Raw genomic sequence first — 26747 nt, 5'->3', positions numbered from 1 at the left:
GAAAAGCTCCACACATAACGTAATAAAGGCAGACAGACAAGTTGTCAATACAGACAGGCAACATAATAGAATTGTACACCAGCCTGTTAATTAAATAAACATACATGTAAGGAAGTCAAACAGTTTAGAGTCATACACAATGTACCGTTGGTTTCAAAGCAATCCTACCTAAAGCATAATGGTTATGCAATAAGGCAAAAGCCATATACATAATAGTTAGGGCTCAGAAGGGTAGAGAAGTAGAAGGAGTATGACAGATACAATGATATGGAAGAGGCAGGAGTCAAGAAGGGAAGTGAGGAAAAGAAGGAAGACAGTCAAGAGGAGATGGGAGGGATGGGAGAAGTAGGTCAGAGCATAGAAGGACATCAAGGTGAAAGAAACAGGGTAGAAGCTAGTTTCTATGCACAATGAGGGGTTAAAGGTGAAGAGAGCGAGGGAGAGGGACGTTAGCCTGGACTCCAAGAAGAACAAAGCCAGTGGTTTTGGAAGTACAATTTGAGTTGACGCTTGAAGAGAGGTAAGGGTGAGATTAGAGTTAACTCCTGGTATGTACATATGACTGTTCTGTACGCTGTTACTTCATGCACGCATAAGGTGTGCATGTGGTATGTATCTGTCATCATGATATATATACAGACATGATGTGCAGCTGATGTGTATAAGGGAACTAGTGTACTACTGTACTGTATCATGTGCAAAACAAATGGCACACATGTGCCCACTGACATTACTCTCTTCACACTTCCAGGTCCCTCCCATGTAGCAACGAGGCAGGCCATACATGCTGGTGAGTCTTTTTAACAGTATCTGTAAAACAATTTATAAAACTAGGAAGAGTAGTGTAACTCTGTAGTAGACATGCTGGTGACTGTGTACACAATAACTGTAATTGACAGGTAGTAAATTGAGTAGTGTAACACGGTACTGATGTGTGTGTTTACTGTGGGGTGTGCATGTGTGCAAGTGTGCCTGTGCCCAAGTGTGCATGTGTGTTAGTGTCCATGAGTGCATGTGTCTATTTCTGAATGTGTGCATTAGTATTGAAGTGCATCTCTTTCAAATATGTATTGAGACTGTAATCTGTTTTCCATGTTTTCCTCCCGTAGGTTCTGGTGCTGCTCTGGTGACCTGCAGCAGGGAACCTGAATCTTGTGCCCCAGGTACTGATGATGATGAAATGTCTGTAATGGTGCAGGAAGGTGTGTCTGGGTCCGCCATTGGTCAGCCAATTGACAGTACACAGCTTTCAACCCCGTCAATGCGCACAGTCATCCTGCCGTTACATCCTTTATCACCATTGTCCCTAGGTGATGGACAGTCAGCAGTGGGCATAGATCAGGGTAATGTGGTACCTGTGGCACATGCATCCTCACAAGGCAGCCATGTGCAGAGGCCTCCAATGGTACCACGCAGACAGTCGCCCATGGGTTCTCGTGGGGCATCCGTGGCGCACTGCCTCTAGCCGACGTGCCCAAGGAGGTATGTCAACCTCCACTATGTTTAGAACTGTCATGCAGGCACAGGCACGTATGGAAAGGTACACCAGACAGGGTCTGAGGGAGCTGAGAGCATGTCGCATAGCCATGACAGACGGCATGCATGATGTTGCGAATGCTATCCGTAACTTCACAGATGTCGTTGACAGACGTTAGGGGGCATACAACAGCTGCTCCACAACCAGATGTCCATGGGCCAGGGCGATGGTGTGCGTTTGCGCGCCGACGTGGCCGTATGCCAGCAAGAGCACCAGCTGGCAGTGGACGGGAACGACAACGGCCCCACTCGGGCGCCTCAAGTGCCAGCACCAGCCCCAGCAATGCTGGGTCTGTGCTGTCATCCAGACGCCCCAGGAGACCACGTGAACGTGGCTCTGGACAGTCCCAACAGGGAACTGTGTCCAGTCAACACACCCCTGCTTCCGATGACAGTACCCAGTCTGGGTTAGTACCAGATACGGCCCGTAGCACCCCTGCCAGGCACAGGTACCGTGTCCGTGCCCACAGACACTGATCTGGATGACCTGACAGGTGCAGTCTGTGGCTGTCCACAAAACCCTGTACATGGCAGCCATTATGTGGGACTGTGTGCGTGCTTACACACATGCAGAAACCTAACACCTAGGGCAAACACATACACACACACACTGCACCAACAACGGTCCACCCTGTACTGCTGCCCCTCACAAACACACATACACACACATGTCAATTGGTGTTATGAGTGGCCGGCTTGGGCATACCTAACCCACACCCTGTGCATATGATGACACTGTGCCACCTCCTGCATACTACAACATCGGTGCAGGTAAAGGTAAACACGTTGCTGATGCACAGGGTGACTACATAGATGTGTATAAGTAGTAACATGTTGGTAACTGTTGTGTGTTGCAGTATAAATGTGTGTATATCCCATCAGTCCTGCTGCAGTAACTGTATGAATGTCCTCAATTGTTATCTGCACCCATACTACTTAACAAAGTGTACCAGCTGCACATCATCACATGCTAACATTGACTATGGCAATGTGCATCTTGTGCTGTTATGTAGATTCAGCTACATGTATCTGTTCTGTCACACATGCATTTATACACACCCTGCTACCCACACACATGCACACGCTCACCTGCCATTCCCATTATTTATCACCCTACATGAGTAGCTGTTGATACATGACAGGTACACATTTCAGAAGTGCACTATGTTGTTTACTACTGGCATCCCCTACCTGTACTCACAGGGTGCAGGCAACCTCATCAGTTGGAAGATGTAATGTGCATCAGGTACTGTAGTACCCTGATTGCCACAGCAAACATGTTTCCCATACGGAAATGCACACAAAGACACATCCCACATCCACACACTTGCCACATTCAGGCTTCAGAACACTATCTAGGTATATTCGGCTACATGTGCGTGTTACAGTAGCATGTAACACTATACTGAGTACTGGCAGTTAGTTGTCTGTTGTCATGTTGTCTGTATAGAATAAAAGAATTGTTTTATTATCCTACTCCGTTTTGTGGACATTACTTGAACAAGTGTTACCTTACATGTGTTATCAGTACCAACAACTTCTGTTTTGTAGTTTTGTTTGTATAGGGTGCTATCAACATCACTGCTTGTTAAGGGTAATGACCACCCTGCAGTGCATAGCCCCATGTGGCAAAAGCCACATCCCACCCCATCATTGTGCACACACACTAACCCCACCAACAGTAAAACACATACTTTCCATTTGCAAGATTCAAACCCATACCTAACTGTGCAATGACAGTAGAAACAGACACATTAGCAGAGTGTGCTATTTGCAGTAGTTGGAGAAATCTTTACTAATGCTGTACTTAGAGGGTGCTGACATCATCTGTGTGTAGGAGGAGGGATGTGCACCCTGTAGTGTGTTCTCCCAGTTGGCAAAAGGCAGTTAACCCTCCCAGCATAGTGCACATACATAAACCACACTCATACATTCCCTTTGCAGGATTCAAACTCCCACCTAACTACGTAATGACACTGAATAAAGACACATTAGCAGAGCGTGCTATGCAAATTACTGGAGGACGTTACTACAGGTGATATAGTTATACAGTCCTGACATCATCACTGTTTCAAAAGGGGGATCTGCATCCTGTACGATACTGTCACGGTTGCTAATAGGGACATTTCCCACACACACACATCGATGTGTTGGAGGTTTGCATATGTGGGGGATCCAGAACACCAGTGTGATTAGTATATGGTTTGATTGCAACAATGAGGGATATACTCCCAGTGGTGAGCAGTGTACTCATGTTTGTAAAGATCAGCTCTAGTATATCTGCCCCTCTTGTGGGAAGGTTGGTTACCTGTTCCATAGCCAAAGAATGTCTGATCAATGGGAACCTTAGAGCTTGGGTATTGTGGCCTGTGTAATGTACACAGTCTATGTTTGGGTAGCTGGCATCACCCAGTATGATGGTGTTTGCAGAGTAATCTAAACTCTCCTGTGTCAGCATGAAGGCTGTGTGGGAGACCTGAGTTTGAGAGGGTGCTGTAAGAGCTCCTCTGTGTCTCTTTCCATGTGGTCCAGGGAGGTACTTCCCAACAGGTAGCTGACTGTGACCCTGCCCTTGCTCTGTCTGGAGGGTGGCACGACTGTCAACAGCTCATGTCAAGCAAGTGCACACCCCTCATAAATGATGTGGAAACCTTCAAAGGCCCAAGGCCTGTTGAAAATATGGACCAGACTGCAGATACCTGTATAGAGGCATTCTGTGGACACATTCAGGAATGCATGGATCATGAAGCCACATATGAAAGCATGACCCAATTCTCCAAAGGCAGATGTCCTGGGCGCCAGACACCAGCCATAAACACACTATACAATAGAAGGATGGCGCCACTACATGATACAACAACCTCCCAAAATGTGAAGGCACCACTGATGAGTATTGGAAGACAACTACAGGCACCCATATGATTGTCTAAGGCCATCTTTGAGAGAGGATTCCACAAGCCACTGAGGATAATCACAAGGCTGCCTGTAGTTATGTTAGTAACCTGGGTGGTACTACCCAGATATGCTCAGAGGTAATACAATATGTCACACAAAATATAAAACACACAGACATTGCCATCATCCTAGTGGACAGGTTCAATGCTGCCTTCTCTCCCCACCACACCAAAAGGGAACATATGTCTCGCATCACAGTGCTTCCCCCCCTGACATCACAGATGCTCAGGTAAGAGATGCCCTTCCCAAAGCAATAAACACTGCATCAATGGGACCAGACAGTGTCCCAGGCTGTGTCCTACATGAACCACAAGAAGAGCTACACCCAGACATAACACCACTGTTCAATCCCAGCCTTAATACATGATATGTGGCCAGAGAGTGGCATACAGCAACAGTGGTCCCTCAACATGCAGGTGGTGCCACGGATCCTGGACACTACTGCCCCATATGTCTGACTAGCTTTGTCTGCAAAGCTATGGCAAGAATCATCAAGAACCTCACATATCTAGATATTGTGGACCTACAGACATGTCACCATACACAGTTTGGCTTTGTCAATGGCAAATCCTGCCTATCAAACCTGTTTGCTTTGTTTGAAACAGTCACCAAGGCCACTGTCAAGGGGTAGGAGGTCCACACAGCCTACCTGGACCTTGCATAAGCCTTGGATACAATACCCCACTTGTGCATTCTAGGAAGCTCACCAGTGTACATATTAACCCCTATGTCACTATGGGTATTGCACAGTGGCTCAAGGGCAGAACACACATGGTAGAATTGCTGGAGCCATGTCAGCCTCCAACCTGGTACAAGTGGTGTCCCACAAGGCAAAGCCCTAGGGGCTGTCATGTTCATTATATATTTGTCATAGGTACAGGCCAACATGGAAGTACTGTGGCTCAGCAAGTCACAGGTGACTGCAGACTGAACACCATAATCAACTCAACAGCTAACACACGCATCCTCCAAAAGGGACTCTTGCAAACACACGACTTGTGCCACAGCCATGGCCTCAACGTGAATGACAGAAAGAGTATAGTCATCTCCTTTGTCAAACACTAAATGACCACAATGTACCTCATATGTGTTAATCCAGTAAGTGCAGACCAAGGAATTATGGACCTTGGGGTACACAGGTTGATAGCATTCTACCATTTGACAACAACATGGACAAAGTGGTTAGGTAAGCATGTGATATGGGCCACATCATCATGGGATCCACATGTAGGCCAGGGGAGGACATTGTGCCCCTTTACTCATCCCTCATCATGCCCATAATAGACTATGATGAACCTGTCGGCATGCACCTTACCAGACACCTGCAGCAACTGGGGCTACCACATATCTACCTCGACAAGGGGATCAAAGTGCTCAAACAGATGCCACATACTGACTGGTTAAAGTAGCAGCAGCTGTACTCAGTGACATACTGACTCTTCATAGGCAATCTGTGCCTGACATAGAAGGCCAGGTCATACCCTCACGTAATGGTCATGCTGCATCTCAGAATATCCAGATCCCTCCAGGATACACGCTGGAAATACTTGAACTTCAGGAGTGATATACATAGGACATGGTGGAGGGGCACATTCACAACTCAGAGGCACCCTTCATTCCTGATTATTATCCCAATAGAGGTTAGGTGGACTGACTCAGTGACTATCTTCAAGAGCGATATTAATGACTGGATGTGACATTGTAGGGTTACGCTGGGTATCACTTATGTGTCACTGTGAGAAAGAGGCACAGTATACTAACCTTGGAAAAGGGCATAGCAAGACAGATTCACAATGCATGTTGAAAGGCACACATTCTGGCTAGGTGGATACATGCCCTGGGCAGATATCCCTGTACGAACCTATGGACCTATGTCTCTTTTTCACCATTGGCCCTATGTGCTGTCAATCACCAATGTAATCTCAATACTCCGGTAGCATGTGCAAAGGTCAGTTGTCAGTCACCTCTATGGTACAGTTGTGGAATATGTGTGTCATGTAGTAATGTCACAGCTGCCACATGTACACAGTCAACCCTATCCCCTACCCATTGATGTACATCACATGTATGAGATGGAAACACATGGCCAAACTGTAACAGCAACATACAAGTCAGTCAGATGCATGGACACATATGACTCAGTCATTGTCCATGCCACCACAGCTGATGTGGGATGTCACTCACTGGGATACGTGATAGGGAACATGGAAGGGATCACTGAGCAAGTGACACAGGCTGGTAGACCCCTGACCTTGGTTGGCATCAGACCCTCACCAGGGATTCCGACAAATTACTGAATGCTAATGAATAAGTGTATCTACAACACCATAGCTGAATGGTTCTTAGCATGCAGTCACTGCATTGCTATGGAATACTGTCTTACCACTCCCACAAAAGGTGAGAACATGCAGCTCCTGTACATTAACAACATGTAGACTTTATGCCCCAGACCAGGTGTGCATCCGTCACTACTAGGCTGATAGCATCTACATCTCACACTGTATATACACATCCCACATGCAGCATCTGCACAGAAGACCACGGTCATAATGTTACCCTGTGCAAATACCATGTATTCACATGTGGCAGGCATCACACATGGTAACTATTGAAAGTCTCAGGTACATATGTGTATTTGGCACACACATACATCATGTGTTCATTGCCATAACCGGTGTAATCAATGTCATGCATTATTGTGAGGGACAACCCACACACATGGGCATTCTGTGTGTGCACAACACACATGGCATGTCTGTAATCAAAAGCCATACATAATTGTGATATCGTTTAGAAATGGGTATGTGCATCCTGTAGTGTGTTTTCCCAGTTGCCAAAATGGATGTTTCTTTCATACACACTTACCCCCCTTCACACACACTTGCCACCTGCTGGATTCAAACCCCTACCTAATTATGTTATGACACTAGAGACGGACGCATTAGCGCAGCGCGCCATTCGCATTACTGGGGAATGTCTTTTCCCCTGATATACTTGTAGGGTGCTGACATCATCAGAGTTTAGAAAGTGGAATGATCATCCTGTGGTGTGTTTTCCCAGTTGCCAAAAGGGATGTTTCTTTCATACACCCTTACACACACACTTACCCCCTTCACACACACTTGCCACCTGCTGGATTCAAACCCCTATTTAACTATGTTATGATACTAGAGACGGACGCATTAGCGCAGCGCGCTATTCACATTACTGGGGAATGTTCTTTCCCCTGATATACTTGTAGGGTGCTGACATCATCAGAGTTTAGAAAGTGGAATGATCATCCTGTGGTGTGTTTTCCCAGTTGCCAAAAGGGATGTTTCTTTCATACACACTTACCCCCCTTCACACACACTCGTCACCTGCTGGATTCAAACCCCTACCTAACTATGTTATGATACTAGAGACGGACGCATTAGCACAGCACGCTATTCGCATTACTGGGGGATGTCTTTTCCCCTGATATACTTGTAGGGTGCTGACATCATCAGAGTTTAGAAAGTGGAATGATCATCCTGTGGTGTGTTTTCCCAGTTGCCAAAATGGATGTTTCTTTCATACACACTTACACCCCTTCACACACACTTGCCACCTGCTGGATTCAAACCCCTACCTAATTATGTTATGACACTAGAGACGGACGCATTAGCACGGTGCGCTATTCGGATTACTGAGAGAATCCTTTTCTCCAATATACTTATAGGGTGCTTACATGATCAGTGTCTAGAAAGGGGGATGAGCATCCTCTGGTGTGTTTTCACATTTGCTAGGGGTAACATTTGGACCAAGTGTGTGAGCATGCCCAGTTCAGCCTTCCTGTGGCATGTTGTGTGAAAGATGTCTCATTTATCTAAGTGTGTGAGCATGCCCAGTGTGGGCTTTACATATGTTGAACTCTGCAGCCCATCACATTTGTGGATGAGTGTGACCTTCAACAAATACCTCCAGTTTATGGTTGTGTGTTCTGTGCCATGTTGTGTAGTTACTGTCCGAATGCTTTTTGTGTGAACAAAACTGGGAGCATACTGTGCCTGCAGGTTTTGCATGGGATACTTTGCACACAATTGTCAACATCCGTTCATACTGACCTAACACTGTAGCACTGTCTAGTGTAGTGTTTCAGTACTTTCACTGTGGTGGTCAGTATCCTGGGCTTCAGTCCTATCACTGATTTACATTTTCATAGTGTGCACAACAGGCTGGTTAGGGTCCAGTTGTGCACATCTGCACAAAGGCAGTGCCTCTACAGACCCTGTTAATTGCTGCCCCATAAGCTTAACAAGTGTAGTCTGCAAATCTATGGAGAGGATCATAATTGAGCTCATAAACAAAGATATAGGGGACATGCAGACATTGTACCCATCCCATTTTGACTTGGTCATGGGCAGATCATGCCTTTTGTACTGTGTTGACATCTTCAAATTGGTCACTTAGGCCATTGTTGGGGAAAGGCAGTCCATACAGCCTACCTTCGCCTTGCTAACACTTTCAACACAATACCCCACTCAGGTATTGTGGAAAACCCTAACAACTGAAATGTAAACCCATATGTCACAAGATGGGTTGCAAACTGGCTTAAGGACGGGACCCACAGGGTTAGAGTTGCTGGCACTATGTTAGACTCCAGGCTGGTCACAGGTGGTGTCACACAGGGCTCAGTCCTTGGCCACCATTGTTTGTCATGTACTTCCCAGGAGTACAGGCCAACATGGGAGGGCTTTGGATGACAATGTTAGCAGATGACTGCACACTGGGCACCATAGTGGACAGTGCATCACACACAGATATCATTCAGAAGGGACTCACAGTAACTGATAGCTGGTGCCAGGGCCATGGCCTGAAGTCAGAGTGCACAACATGTGTAGACATACCCTTCAGGAAAAGCAAGGTGACCCCAAGCTACCATATAGGTGGCAATCCTCTAAGCACAGAGGAGGTTATCATGGACCTGGGGACCCAGGTTGACATTCGCCATTCTTCTGAGACTCACATTGCTAAAGTGGCTAGGAAGACCTTCTACATTGCCCACCTGATAAGGATGGGATTCACATCCAGCTCTAGTGGGTCATTGTTCCCCTGTACTCTTCAGTTATCAGACCGGTGATCGAGTCAAATGCCCTATTGTGGCTGTATCTCACCCAACATCTGCAGCAATTGGAGACACCCTGACTGTCCCCCACCTAAAGGATCAAGGAACCACAACAGCTGTCATATGCTGCCAGATTGAAGACACTCACACTCTATTCACTCACATACTGTCTGCTTAGAGGTGACATGTGCCTGACATGCGAGGCCATGTCCAAACAGGGATTAATGGACATGCTCCACCTCAGACTCAGAAGATCCACCTGAACCACTAGTGCAGGTGACTGACACCTTAGCAGGGATGTATGTTGGACATACAGGAGGGATGGAGTTATCACTCGGAGACTCCCTATGCTGTGGAATACAATCCTGGTCCATTTGAGGCAGAGCACCTTGCTGGCTGTGTTCAAGAGGTATCTTGACCTAATGCTAGTCGGAGAACGTGTTTGTCCATCAACACATTGTAAGCGTAGTTTGACATGTCATATGTCTTGTTTAGTATACTGTGCCTCTGTCTTCCTGTGACATAACATTGATACACAGGGTAAACCTCCCATCTCCCATCCACTCATTAGGATTCCTGTTGAGGGGACTCAACAAGTGTCTTTATGGACAACCTGTACTGGTAGTTTACTCATGTGTGGGGGTGGCTTCTGTGTTTTGGATAATGCAGTACAGCCTGTCCTATATATGTCAGTGCTGGGGTTCAGGTCCCTCATGTGCATAGCTCCCTGCCATTCAGATTGTACAAGGTGCAGCATGTGCATTGATTCCAGCTTGGACATGGCTTTCTACATCAGGCACAGCTTGCATCTGGGTGGACAGCATGGCAGTGTGTGGAGCTGCACTCTGTTTAATCAGACTACACATTACATGTGTTCCAGCTCTGTCATACTCCTGGTGAGGTACTGTTGTGGACTTTACAGGTGCTGGATGTGTGTGCATGAGGTACACCCACAGGGGCTGTTGTGGTCATTTCTACTGCTGATGAAAGATAACTGCAGAACCAGAATGACCTCCCTTAGCTAGATGTCAGACAGCATGGACCATACAATCACAACTGGAAACAGGACCCTCTCCACAAAGGGAAAGTGTCCTGTCTGGTGGACCCCAGCCATAAACAAACTGTATGACAGATGAGGGTTACTAATGCAAGACAGAGCTACATCTCCAAAAGGGAAGACAGCTGAGATCAGCACTAGTAGAAAGCTACATTATCTCATGAAGACATGCAAGGTCAACTTGGGGACATAAATCACCAAAGACAATGAAGGTAACCACACTGCTTTCTTCAGTTATGTCAGACACCTGGTTGTGAACCCTCGGATATGCTCAGAGTTGGTACACAACAACATATATTCCAGTGACCTGACAGATATTGGCAACATTCCGGCGGACAGCTTCAGTGCGATGTACCCCCTCCCTCACCCCCAAAACAAGATAGTTATAACTGCTGTATGTAACCTCACTGTCATCTTGGATGTCCATGTGAGAGCCACACTCAGCAAAGACAAGTACACAGCATCCATGGGACCTGCTGGTATCTCCAGTTGCATGCTATGTGAACTCCAGAAGGGACTGGACCCATATATACAACTGCTAGTTAACCTTAGTCTTGCTACAGGATATGTACCTGAACACTGGCATACGGCAACAGTGGTCCCACTCCACAAGGGAGATGCCTCCACAGACCATGGCAACTACCACCACACAGGCTTAACCAGCCTTGTCTGCAAAGATATGGGAGGAGTCATGGAGCTCTTACACAGACACATTACTGACCTACAGACCCTTGTTCCCACCTAGTTCAGCTTTGTACAGGGCAGATCCTGCCTTTTGCACCTTTGCACCGAAAAGTACCTACCATGAAGATCAGGGTTCTTCAACACATGTCATATGCTTCCGAAATAGAGGAAGTCCAGCTTTGTTCAGTGTCATACCGCATACTTACAGGTGACCTATGCCTGACATACAAGACCATGTCCAATCAGGATTTGGTAGACATGCTCCACTGCAAGCAATCCAAATCCACCAGAGCCATGAAAGCTGAGTATTTGAACCTCACCACATACATGTATAGGATATGCTGGAGGGACAGAGCCATAACTCAGAGGCATCTCACACTCTAGCAGAGTATCCCAGTTCATGTTTGACAGAGTCCCTCACTGACTCTCTTCAGGAGACATCTGGACAACTGCATATGAGATGGAGGCACAGACTAGACAGAGACACAGTCATGTTATTCAATTACGTAAGGGGGTCATAATGTGTCACTACTAAGTCAGAGGCACAATATTCAGAATCTATTCTGTACACTTATTACCACTATAAGGGGTGGCAATAGCCACATCACTATGGCTAGGCTTATACATGCACTAGGACAGATAGCCTAGTATGAACCTGTGAACATAGGCCTGGGGCAGTTCCTGCTATTAGGACAGTGGTCTGCAGCAAGCTATATAGTAGTAGTCGGTTTTAGCCATTGGTTTTTGACCATGGCTATTCCATGTTGCTTCTTGTTGTGGTACAAACATGGGTGTGTGGTTATCCATGCTATTTATTGCTAGTCACCCTCATTTTGTATCTTGTTCCATGTTCTTGCACATGTACATCACTGTATGACGTGCAGCTGTTTCCACAGGGTCATATGCGTGGATATGGATGTTAGTTGGGGTCCTCAGGTGTGCATATTGTACATGATATTACATTACTTAACACATGGCATTCATGCCTCAGGTGGTGCTGCAGGGCCACCTCTGTCGGATACACATACTACACTCCTGTACGTTTGGAAGCAGGTTGTGTCATGTTAGGCATCCCTGTTACTGTATGAGTGAGTCAGAGCGGGTATCAGTCCCAGTGTTCCTACTGACCAAGCATATGTGCTATGCGTTGCCTCTTTGCCAAAGCCAGGTCATACTGGGCACGCCTCCTTCTTCATTCATGCTAACGAGTGCAGACCTGGTTTAAAGTGCTTAAAAGTGCCTTTATGGCACTTTGATTGACAGGTCTTGTACTCATTTTGAAAGTCTGGAGACAAAAATAAATTCCTACTGCCAGTCTCGAACCCAGGACCTTGACAACATTAGTCTGCATGACCTACCACTAAGCCATGACAGCCATACAAAATCACTCTGCTAAAATAAATACAACAGTCAATAGTAGGAATTAGTATAAAGGCAATATAGGAGATGTACCATCCAAAGCATGTGAGGTAAAGTTTTAATGGCCAAATCTAATTCCACTTGTGTAGGAGAATGGGGGGGGGGATATCTGCACCTAAGCTGTCTGCAACAATATTGCCAATATCTCAAACATGTTTTCCATACGGAAATGCACACACAGTAACATCCCACATCCACACACTTGCCACATTCAGGCTTCAAAACACTATCTAGGTATATTCTGGTACATCTGCATGTTACAGTAGCATGTAGCACTATACTGAGTAGTGGCAGTTGTCTGTTGCCATGTTGTTTGGATAGAGTAAAAGGAGCATTTGTTTATCCTACTTTGTTTTGTGGACATTAGTTGAAGTGTAACCTTACATGCATCATTGGTACCAACACCTTCTGTGTTGTTGTTCTGTTTGTACAGGGTGCTGTCAACATCACTGTTTGTTAAGGGAAATGTGCACCCTGCAGTGCATAGCCCCATTTGGCAAAAGAGACATCCCACCCCACCATTGTGCACACACACCAACCCCACCCACAGTAAAATGCATACTTTCCATTTGCAAGATCCAAACCCCTACCTAGATGTGTTATGACTCTAAAGGCAGACACGTTAGCAGAGTGTGCTATTTGCATTAGTAGGAGCAATCTTTTCCAATGCTGTACTTAGAGGGTGCTGACATCATCTGTGTTTACGAAGAGGGATGTGCACCCTGTAGTGTGTTCTCCCAGTTGGCAAAAGGCACTTTCTCTCCACAACGTTATGCACACACACAAACCCCACTCATACTAACACACATACATTCCCTTTGCAGGATTCAAACCCCTCCCTAACTATGTTATGACATTAGAGACGGACGTATTAGCAGAGTGCGCTATTTGCATTACTTGGAGATTTAATTTCAGTTGATCTACTTATAGGGTGCTGACATCATCAGTGTTTAGAAAGTGGAATGAGCTCCCTGTGGTGTGTTTCCACAGTTGCCAAAACAGATGTTCTTCTCATACACACACTTACCCCCATTCACACACACACATGCCACTTGCTGGATTCAAACCCCTACCTAACTATGTTATGACACTAGAGACAGACGCATTAGCAGAGCGCGCTATTCGGATTACTGGGAGGTAGCATTTCTACTGATCTACTTATAGGGTGCTGACATCTTCATTGTTTGGAATGGGGAATGTGCATCCTGTGGTGTGTTTTCACAGTTGTTAAGAGGAACATTTGAACTAAGTGTGTGAGCATGCCCAGTTCAGCCTTCCCATGGCATGTTGTGTGAATGATGTCTCATTTATCAAAGTGTGTGAGCATGCCCAGTGTGAGCTTTCCATATGTTGAACTATGCAGCCCATCACAGTTGTGGATGAGTGTGAACTCCAAAAATAACTCCTGTTTAAGGTTGTGTGTTCTGTGACATGTTGTGTAGTTACTGTCCAGATGCTTCCTGTGAACACAACAGGGATTATACTGTGCCTGCAGGTTTTGCATGGGATACTTTGCATACAATTGTTAACATCCATTCCTACTGACCTAGCACTGTAGTACTGTATAGTGTAGTGGTTCAGTACTTTCACTGTGGTGGACAGTATCCTGGGCTTTAGTCCTATCACTGATTTACATTTCCATACTGTGCACAACAGCCTCTTTAGGGTCCAGTTGTGCACGTCTGCACAAAGGCAGTGCCTCTATGGACTCTGGTAATTACTGCCCCATACGCTTAACAAGTGTAGTCTGCAAAGCTATGGAGAGGATCATAATGGAGCTCATAAAGAAAGATATGGGGACATGCAGACATTGTACCTGTCCCAGTTTGTGTTGATCAAGGGCAAGTCATGCCTTTTGTACTTGGTTGACATTATCAAAACAGTAACTAAGGCCATTGATGAGGGAAAGGCAGTCCATAGAGCCTACCTTGCCCTTGAAAACACTTTCAACGCAATACCCCACTCAGGTATTGTAGGAAACCCTACCAACAGAAATGTACACCCATATGTCACAAGATCAGGTTGCAAACTGTCTGATGGACAGGACCCACAGGGTTAGAGTTGCTGGCACTATGTCAGACACCAGGCCAGTCACATGTGGTCTCACACAGGGCTCAGTCCTTGGCCCCCTATTGTTTGTTATCTACTTCTCAGAAGTACAGGCCAACATGGGAGGACTTTGGCTGACAAAGTTTGCAGATGACTGCACACTGGGTGCCATAGTGGACAGTGCATCAGACACGGATAACCTTCAGAAGGGACTCACGGACACTGATAGCTGGTGCCAGAGCCATGGCCTGAAGTCAACTTGCAAAACATGTGTAGTCATACCCTTCAGGGAAAGCAAGGTAACCCCAAGCTACCATATAGGTGGCAATCCTCTAAGCACAGAGGAGGTTATCATGGACCTGGGGACCCAGGTTGACAGTCACTGTTCTGATGACACTCACATTGCTAAAGTGGCTAGTAGGACCTTCTACATTGTCCACATGATCAGGAAGGGATCCACATCCAGATCTAGTGGGTCATTGTTCCCCTGTACTCTTCACTTATCGGACCGGTGATCTGGTACACTGCCTTATCTGGATGTATCTCACCTGACATCTGCAGCAAGTGGAGAGACCCTGAATGTCCCCAACAAAGGATAAAGGGTCTCCAACATCTGTCATATGCTGCCAGATTGAAGACACTACAGCTCTATTCAGTCACATACTGTCTGCTTACAGGTGACATGTGCATGACATGCAAGCATGTCCAACCAGGGATTAATGGACATGCTCCACCTCAAAATCGTCAGATCCACCTGAACCACTAGTGCAAGTGACTTACACCATAGCAGGGATGTACATTGGACATGTTGGAGGGTGGATTTATCACCGGAGACTCCCTATGCTGTGGAATACAATCACGGTCCATGTGAGTCACAGCACCTTGCTGGCTCTGTTCAAGAGGTATCCTGACCTGTGGATGGGAAATCATAGGTTTACCCCGGGGATCGTCACTGTGTCACTGCTGGAGACAGGCACGTCCAACTAATGGGCACAGTACTGTTTCCATATAAGGGGTGGCGTACGCAACCAGACTCTGGGCTAGGCTTAGAACTGCCTTGGGGCAGATAGCCTAGTATGAACCTATGAACCTATGAACCTATCTGACCATGTTGCATTATGTTCATATGTGAACTACTTACAACGGCCTCATCCAACATCAGTAGTGTATTCCACAACATGGGTGTACATTGGCAAACACTACCGATGTGCCCAAGGCCATTTCTAATGCTTATTGGATAGTGTGTTTGTCCATCAACACATCGTAAGTGCAGTTTGACATGACATATGTCTTGTTTTGTATACTGTGCCTCTGTCTACCTGTGACACAACATTGATACCCAGGGTATACCTACCATCTCCCATCCACTCGTTAGGATCCCTGTTGAGTAGAATCAATGAGTGACTCTATGGATAACCTGTACTGGTAGTTTACTCATGCGTGGGGGTGGCTTCTGTGTTATGGATAATGCAGTACAGCTTGTCCTATGTATGTCAGTGCTGGGGTTCAGGTCCCTCATGTGCATATCTCCCTGCCATTCACATTGTACAAGGTACGGCATGTGCATTGCTGCCAGCTTGGACATGGCTTTCTACATCAGGCACAGCTTGTGTCTGGGTGGCCAGCATGGCAGTGTGTGGAGCCAAATTCTGTTTAATCAGGCGACACATTACATGTGTTCCAGCTCTTTGATACTCCTGGTGAGGTACTGTTGTGGACTTTACAGTTGCTGAATGTATCTGCTGAGGTACACCCCACAGGCGCTGTTGTGGTCATTTGTAATGCTGCTGAAAGATAACTGCAAAACCACAATGACCTCCCATTAGCTAGATGTCATAACCCTCATGATTAGGTTGGTATACGGATTGTTTCTGTTAACCCTACAGCCACATTTTTGTCCAATGCAGGATATCTATCACCTTGTGTCCCCCATTCTGGCATTACATGTTAGGTATGTCATGGGTCGACACCTACGTGGGAATTGGTGGTCACTTACTGGATATCCACAGAGGCTGACTATACTGTTTTCACCATTTAACATGCTGACATGGCTATGGCACCAGTTGTCTGTTTCTATGTGGCCCTTTTATTGGATGCTTGTATCAGCTGGTGTATCGGATATGTCAGGCGGCTTGTTGTCCTCTACAAACATGTTCCAGCACAGTCCTTACTTGTTGGCCTGTACCTATGGGGCATATATACCAGATGGTGAAGGTCCCAGGACCAAGCTTTGTGGGATGCCTGTTATATGTGGTTTGTAGTCTGACATGGCTGCTGCATGTCTGACCATGTCAGTTCTGTCGTTGGTCTGGTTTGCAACCCTCTCATGACATTGGGGTGTATATATCAGCTGGTGAGCAAATCTATACGGAACACATAGGGTATTGTACAGAAGGCTTTGCAAGGTCCAGCTACACTGTGTGGACCACATTGCCCTCATCACTGACTTCAAGTACTGTTTCAACTGAGTCACACATGTTTAGGGGTGGGGTCTGCACTTTGTAAACCCACACTGGGTAGGGTCGGTGTCAATAGATCCACAATATCATTATGTCTGTGGTACATGCTGGTCCTTTCCATAGCTGTGCAGACCAAACCTCTCATGATTCTGTGGTGGTTATTTTTACTATCCATTCAGGAGACACCTTTGTTGAGAACACCCACTGTTGTTGTACACTGCTCTTTGGAGTGCGCACCCTGTGGTAAGGGTGACATAATGTCAGGGAGGCGGCAGTCTGCTGGGGAAGGTATTTGGCATTATGGGGGGGGGTTTGCACTGCACATGTCAGGATGTATGTTGGCCATACCTGTGTGTGTCTGGTATGTTGTTTGTAATATCTGTGTGATCCGGAGCATATCCAGGAATCAACAACATGCTTACTACCATCATTTGCAACAGCCTTGGGGTTATCTGTAGTGTCCTGTACAATCTGTATCATAATGGGTTCATACTAGGCTACCCCCCTAGGGCATCTGTAAGCCTGCATGTCCATTTTGTTTGATGGATTCTGGGGAATTGTCTACACCTGTGTCAGTGCTAGTATGATACCAGGGGTATAGTGACAAACAGCTCAGAAGCTGACTTCACACTTCTTCGGACTGAGATGGTATCCATTAAGCCCACTGGGCCAGTGGAAACCACAACACACAATGGTGACTCCTGCACAGACACTTTCTACGGACATCTCCGAGTAAGCATGGACCATGCAATCACAAATGAGAATGAGACCCTCACCACCAAGGGAAAGTGGCCTGTCTGGTGGACCCCAGCCATAAACGAACTGTATAACAGATGAAGGATACTAATGCAAGACAGAGCTATATCTCCAGAATGTAAGGCAGCTGTGATCAGCAGTAGTAGAAAGCTACATTCTCACATAAAGACACCCAAGTTCAACTTGGGGACATAAATCACCACAGACGATGAAGGTAACCACACTGCTTTCTTCAGTTATGTCTGACGCCTGGGTGGGAACCCTCATATATGCTCAGATTTGGTACACAACAACTTATATTCCAGGGACCTGACAGATATTAGTGACACCCTGGCAGACCAGTTCAGTGCAATGTACCCCCAAAACATGATAGTTATCACAGCTGTATGTAACCTCACTGTCATCCTGGATGTCCATGTGAGAGCCGCAGTCAGCAAAGGCAGTACACAGCATCAATGGGACCTGATGGTATCCCCAGTTGCATGCTATGTGAACTACAGATGGAGCTAAACCTGTATATGCAGATGCTATTTAACCTTAGCCTTGCTACAGGATCTGTACCTGAACACTGGCGTACGGCAACAGTGGTCCCACTCCACAAAGGAGATGCCTCCACAGACCCTGGCAGCTACCACCACACAAGCTTAAACAGCCTTGTCTGCAAAGCTTTGTGAAGGGTCATTATGGAGCTTCCACACAGAGACATTGGTGTCCTACAGACCCTTGATCCCACCCAATTCAGCTTTGTACAGGGCAGATCCTGCATTTTGCACCAAGATGACTACTTTGAAACTGTCAGTAGAGCCGTTGATGAGGGCTACACAGTACACACAACCTACCTGCGCTTGGCTAAGGCCTTTGACACAATACCCCACTCAGGCATCATAGACAAGCTCAACAGCTGAAATATAACACCATATGTCACAGCATAGGTTGCAAAATGGCTCAGAAACAGAACCCATAATGTCAACATTGCAGGTGCCTTGTCAGGTTCAAAGCCAGTCACAAGTGGTGTCCCACAAGGTTGTGTCCTGGGACCTCTCTTATTTGGTATTTACTTTTCAGATGTGAAAGCAAACATAGGAGGGTTGTGGCCGGCAAAGTTTACAGATGACTGCAACCTGGGCACCATAGTGAATACATCAGCCAGCACACACATCCTACAGACTGCCGTCACACAGACAGATAGCTGGTGCTGGACTCATGGCCTGAAACTGACTGCAACTGATGTGTAGCCATCCCTTTGGGAGGAACACAGTACCCACAGATCTGTACATAGACAGCAACCCAATGAGTACAGGAAACAAATCAGACAGCTGGGGACACATGTAGATAGTGACATCTCATTTGACACCCATGTTGCCAAAGTTGTTTGACAGACTTTCTATCTTGGCCACCTTATCATGGAGGGTATTCCATCCAGACCATAGGAGGTCATTGTACCACTATACTTCTCCCTTATCAGGCCCATGCTTGAATACAATGCCCCATTTGGTATGTACCTCAACCAGCACTTGCAGCAGCTGGAGAGACCCCACAAGTACCTTACCATGAAGATCAGGGATCTACAACACATGTCATATACTTCAAGAATAACTAAAACAAGCTTTTTCAGTGTCATACCACATAATGCACAGGTGACCTATGCCTGACATACAAGACCATGTCCAATCAGGATTTGGTAGACATGCTCCACTGCAAGCAATCCACATCCACCAGAAACATGGGAGCTAAAGATTTGAACCTCAGCACATACATGTATAGGACATGCTGAAGGGACAGAGTCATAACTCAGAGGCATCTCAAACTCTAGCAGAGTATCCCAGTTCATGTTAGACAGAGTACCTCACTGACTCTCTTCAAGAGACATCTGGACAGCTGCATGTGGACAGGGGCACAGACTAGACAGAGGCATAGTCACATTATTCAATTATGTAAGGTGGTCATAATGTGTCACTACTAAGTCAGAGGCACAATATTTCGTATCTATGCAGTACACATATTACCACTATGAGGGGTGGCAATAGCAATATTCATCAAGGACACCCTCACCTCATGGTTGGTGGCAACACACGATGCATTGGACACCATCCAGGGTGCAATTAACCATAGACAAGACTGCTCTGCAGTTTGTAGCATGTTACAGGCCATCCTCTGAAACTCAGGTACCTCACAGAGCTTTCATGAAAACAGTGGCGGGATACATGTACCTGCAAACACCATCACACTGGGTGATCCCAACTATCCAAATATAGACTGGGATCAGTACTACAGCCACAACACTCTAGCCCACAGGTTCCTAGAGTTCATACACTCACATGCCATGGAAGAACTAGTCACCATCCCCACAAGAGGAGACAACATAGTAGATCTCATCATCACAAACATGGGCTCACAATGTTCAACACCAGAGGTATACCCATCATTGGTGAGATCAGATCATAACCTACTCTCAGTGGAAGTCCATATCCCACCCCCACCCCAGATAGAAAAGACCACAGTGCAGAACTTCTCAGAAGCCGACTACACACTTCTAATGACTGGTGTGGTCTCTTTCAAAGCCCCCAAGCCAGCAGATACCATTACCCAAGCCACTGTATCACTTACAACTGCCTTCTACCAGCACCTTCAGGACTGCATGGATGAGGCAATCCCAAACAAAACACAGACTCGTTGTACCAGAGGCAAGCGTCCAGTGTGGTGGACCTCAGCCATAAACAAGCACTACAACACAAGGAAGGAGGTACTACAAGATAGAGCGATATCCGTGGAAGGGTAGACACCCCTGCTCAATATAGGTGAAACACTGAGTTCCCCCATGAAATCATCCAAGGCGAATATTGGGAGTAAACCCACTAAGGACTCACGGGACAACCATGAGGCCTTTTATACATACGTTACACACCTGGGAGGAAACTCCCAGATATGCTCAGAATAGGCTCAGAATGCTGTAAATATCACTGAACCTACAGACATTGCCAACATACTGGCTGACAGGTTCAGTGCAGATTTCTACCCCCACCCCTCCACCACAACTGGAGAGATATGTATGAAAGAGGATTGTAGCCCCCCAAACATCTCAAATGCTCAGGTGGGAACTGCTCTATCCAAGGGAAAGGACGCAGCATCCATGGGACCAGATGGTGTCCCTGGTTTTGTGCTCCATGAACTCACTCAAGAATTAAACCCGCAGTCAGGGCAGCTGTTTGATCTTAGCCTCAACTCAGGATATGTTCCCAAGGAGTGGCATATGTCAATGGTGGACCCACTTCACATGGGGGTGCCTCCACCAAGCACGGAAACTACCATCCCATCAGCTTGACAAGCAGGGTCTGCTAAGCTATGGAGAAGATCATAATGGAAGTCATAGATAAGGACATAGGGGACTTGCAGACATTAGATCCAACCCAGTTAGGCTTTGTCGAGGGCAGATCATGCCTTTTAAACTTGGTTGACTGTTTCATAACAGACACCAAGGCCATTGACAAGGGCAAGGCACTCCACACAGCCTACCTTGACCTGGCAAAGGCTTTCAACACAATACCCCACTCGGGTATCATTGAAAACATCACCAGCTTAAATGTGAACCCATACATCACAAGATGGGTTGCAAACTGGCTACGTGACAGAACAGACAGGTTCAGACTTGCTGGTGCCATGTCACACTCCACAACTGTCACAAGTGGTGTCCCACAGGGCTCAGTCCTGGGCCCACTATTGCTCAGCATCTACTTTTCAGAAGTACAAGCAAACACAGCAGGATTATGGCTGACAAAGTTTGAAGATGACTGCAAACTGGGAACCATAGTTGGACACCCATCTGACACAGACATCCTTCAGAAGGGTGTCATAGACACGGATAACTGGTGCCAGAGCCATGGCCTTACATTAAACACTAAACAATGCATAGCCATACCCTTTGGGAAGAACAAGGTTACCACTAGTTCCCATGTAGGTGGCAATCCTCTAAGCACACAGGAGGTTATCAGGGACCTGGGCACCCAGGTTGACAGTAACCTTTGTTTGACACTCACGTTGCCAGGGTAGTTAGGTAGAACTTCTACATTGCCCACCTCATCATGCAGGGATTCACATCTAGATCCAGGGAGGTCATTGTTCCCCTGTACTCTTCACTCATCGGACCATTGATTGAGTGCAATGCCCCATTCAGCATGTATATGACCCGACACCTATGGCAATTGGATGGGCCCACAAATTCCTCGACAGGAGGAGAAAGGGTCTCAAACATATTTCTTATGCTGCCCGACTGAAGGAATTCCAGCTTGATTCCGTGACTTACCGTCTGCTCAGAGGTGACCTGTGCCTGACATCCAAGGCCATGTCCAAACCTGAGTTAATGTACACGCTTCACCTCAAGACCTCTACATCCATCAGAACTACAGTGGCAGGAGATTTAAACCTCAACACAGATATTAATAGGATGTGCTGGAGGGACAAATTCTTCAACCAGAGAGTCCCTATGCTGTGGAACAACATCCTGGTACATGTGAGGCTGAGTACCTCACTGGCTTTGTTCAAGTGAGATCTTAATCAATGGATGGGAGATTGCAGGTATGCCCCAGGGATAACCTCAGTATCACTGCTTGTCAGAGGCACAGCAATATAATGGGCAAATTATCCGTCAGAGTGAAGGGGCGGCAGACTCCACGGAACTCTGGTCTAGGCTTATAAATGCCCTAGGGCAGATAGCCTAGTATGAACCTGTGAACCTGTGAACATAGGCCTGGGGCAGTTCCTGCTATTAGGACAGTGGTCTGCAGCAAGCTATATAGTAGTAGTCAGTTTTAGCCATTGGTGTTTGACCATGGCTAATGCATGTTGCTTCTTGTTGTGGTAACAACAGGGGTGTGGTTATCCATGCCATTTATTGGTAGTCACCCTCATTTTGTATCTTGTTCCATGTTTTTGCACATGTACATCACTGTATGAGGTGTGACCCTGGTAGTGTCAGGGTGCTGATGTGCGCTTTGACCCTGTTTTCTATTACAGCACTGATATGTGCATTCCCTATACTGTGTGCATTTACACTGCACACATCTTGCTGTTTATACCTTTGGCATTGGGTAGCATTACATCTAGGTTCCTATCCCTTGTGATAGCTATGAGGTGGGTTTGTGTTTATGATTGGTGAGGGTGGATGTTAGTCATGGTCCTCAGGTGTGCATATGATACATGGTGTTACATTACTTAACACATGGCATTCATGCCTCGGGTGGTGCTGCAGGGCTGCCTCTGTCGGATGCACATACTACACTCCCTGTACGTTTGGAAGCAGGTTGTGTCATGTTAGGCATCCCTGTTACTGTATGAGTGAGTCAGAGCGGGTATCAGTCCCAGTGTTCCTACTGACCAAGCATATGTGCTATCGTTGCCTCTTTGCCAAGGCCAGGGCATACTGGGCACGCCTCCTTCTGCCTACTGGGACAAGGTCAGGTTGTTCCTCCTCCAAGTCACCCCTGCCTGTGGTGGCCTTGGCAATGGTGGGGATGTTTGGCCCAGCCCTGTGCTGGTCCTGCTGCAGCTGTTTCCGCAGGATCATATTATGTAGCATAGCACATATCATGATCATTTGGGTACATGTAGTTGGTGTGTACTGCAAAGCTCCACCAGGCGTGTCCAGACACCGGAACCGTGACTTGAGCAGCCCAAACACACGCTCTATGATATTACGTGTTTGTGCGTGTGCCTCATTATGGCGTTCCTGTTCGGGTGTGTGTGCATTTCTGATGGGTGTCATCAGCCACGGCTCAAGTGCATAACCAGCATCCCCCACTAGGTGTCCGTGTGGGAAGTCCCCATTGGCAAATGATTGGTACAGCTGCGCCAGATGCCAGATGTGGGAATCGTGGTAGCTCCCAGGGCAGCCAGCACACACATTCATTATTATGCCCTGGGCATCACACACGACCTGGCAGTTGATGGAGGGGTATCCCTTGCGGTTAATGTAGACTCTACCCGCTCACCGGCTGGTGCCTTGATGCGTATGTGCGTGCAGTCTATTGCACCCAGCACCTCAGGGTATCCCGCTATTTGCTGGAAGAGACATATTGCTGGCCACAACCTCACGGTCATTAGGGACATATATATGATCACTGACATGTGGTGACATGGCATCCAGGAACTGGTGCAGTACCCTGAAGGCTGATGCCTGTGATATCCCCATCATATCGCCAGTTGGTCTCTGGAAGGTACCTGTTGCTAGTATTCTTAGGCCAACACATACCTTGGTTTCCACTGGGATGGGTTCCCCTCTGTTGGTTCTGTGTGTGAGGCGTGGCCTGCACAGCTCAACAATCTGCTGCAGGAGCTCTCTGTCCACTCTATAGCGCTCTACTATCTCCAGCTCATGTAACCCATGGTAGGTGACCCTGGGCCTGTATACTCTTCTCCTTCTCCTCACTCTGGGTTGTCTGTCAGCATCTGCATTATCACCACCCTCAGCAATTCGCCTATGTCTGATTATAACAGCTATGGCAGCCCCTAGCATTTCTGCTCTGAGTTCAGCTTTTTTCAGTTTTCAATTCTGATAGCTTAGTTTCTGGCAGTATCTCTTGTGAGAAACAGCCTGCACTGCTCTCTGTTGTGTTTTAAGTGCTGGGTTGGGTTTCTAGTCTGCCTGTGTAATTGCCTGCTTCCAATTGTTTCCACCAATTAACTCCAGCAGTATTCCCTGGCAGTTTCCCTGTATTTTGGTTGTTTCCTGCTTCCTCTCTGTTTCCTGAGGGGGAGCAATGTGCACACCAGCTTAAACATGCTCACAGTCACTTAAACCCGCGTACACATCCCTACACGGTGTTACACGTGCGCACACATCCTTACACGGTGTTAGCTAGGCTGATTCATGCTAAAATGCGCGCACACTGCCTTACACACGCAGCGCCAAGAAACCGTTGTAAACAGTTTGCAACACGCCCCACATGTAGAACCTGCCTTACACGCTGCAGCGCGCATGCACGTATATCAAGAAACTTAAAGTGTAGGGATAGCGTATGCCCTCAATTTCTTGACTTTCCTAGTGTTCTGTTGGGACACACCTCCCTCCCTGATGTCTGTCTGTCATCTCTTACCTTACATTGCCCTCCAATCTGGTACATTTCTTTCTATCCTTCCCCCATGATGTCACCTACCTCTTACTCTGTTCCTCCACCATCTCTAACTCTTACACTACTCAGAAAGTGCTCATTACCTATGTGGCAGTGTGATTCAGTATTGTAACCCTCATTTACATAGGATTGCCTAGTAATGCTTAGTTACATATCTTACACGGAGCTTCCCCTTGACAACCACTAAACGGAGGCCATATTGTTTTGCTCTGCAAGTCCCTCCATTGACATTTCATGTAATACATAAATCCCACAATTGTGGCCTTATAAGCTTCGGTTTTCAGTTTTAGGTAGCGCACCCGTTTGCTGGTGTGCGCTTCAGTTAAACACATAAATCCGTGAAAAAAAAGTTATATAACTTTTTTGCAACACTTTCATGCCAATGGCCACATATTTGGCCATTGGCATGCTTACTGTAACAAATGCACCCTTTATTTGGAGCTGACATAGCTCCGTTTTAATTTTGCAGAAATGTACTCAGTTGTCAGCTGAGTACATTTCTGCTAACACTTGCTACACGGACTGGTTTGGCTTGTGGATCGCTCACATACCTCATTTGCATATCTTGGAGCTGCAAATGAGGTATTGAGCATTTCCACGCCCACTCCGTGTAAGAGACGTGTTAGCTGTCTCTTACACGGAGATTTGGGCTGTTGCTGAATCAGGAGGCTTACACGGAGGCTTACACTACTCTTAAACTCCGTGTAAGCCTTCCTGAATCTGGCCCAGAGTCTTTATTTCTAACCAGATGGTAACAGAATTAATTAATTCTAAAATCATTTTGTGTCCTATATCAGATCATAATTCAATTGTCTTTGAGTTCATAATAAAAAGTACTTACAATGTTCAGATCAAAGGGATACCAGCATACTTAACTCAACTAAAAGACTATAAAGATTATATACTTTCATAAGTGCAACATTTTTTAGACATAAATAATACCCCTGAAGTCTCCATTGTTTATGTTTGGGATGCTTTAAAATCATATCTATATGGACAAAGTATCAGATGGTATAATAATAAAAGGAAATCTTGTGATAAGGAATTATTAGATATTCAAAGTAAATTAGACTCTTATAAGCATAATAATAAAGAAAATATTATGGACAAAAAAGTCATTGAAGAAATAAACAAACTAAATGAGAAATACAAAGAAATTTTAACTCATAAAGTTAAAATAACTTTAGAGAAATACAAGTTTTTGTCTTACTCAATAAGTCCCAAATACTTACATAGACTTAAAAATAAAACAAAAAGTTTGAATAAGCAAAATCATATCAAAGAAATTTTCTCTCTAAGGAAAAAGAAGAATGTTTCTAGTCTACCAGAAATATTAGATGAATTTAGAAATCACTTTCACAAAATTAATCATAATAACATTAACATGGAACCCAAAGATAAAATAAAGAAATTTATAACTACAAACATGAATAAAAAACTTAATAAACAACAAACTAAACTATTGGATAAAAATATTTCATATACAGAGGTTGTTACACAAATAAACAAGCGTAAATCAAACAAAGCACCAGGTAATGATGGTATTATACCAGAGATATATAAAATTCTTTCTAAAAGTACATACTCATAGGTTTTTATTTTGGCCCAAAATGAGTTAATAA

The sequence above is a fragment of the Protopterus annectens genome, chromosome 2.part2 (assembly GCF_019279795.1).
Source record: "Protopterus annectens isolate FY-2018-M chromosome 2.part2, PAN1.0, whole genome shotgun sequence".
NCBI classification, from domain to species: Eukaryota; Metazoa; Chordata; order Ceratodontiformes; family Protopteridae; genus Protopterus; species Protopterus annectens.
The sequence above is the reverse complement of the archived record's forward strand: the minus strand, read 5'-3'. Positions refer to the sequence as shown.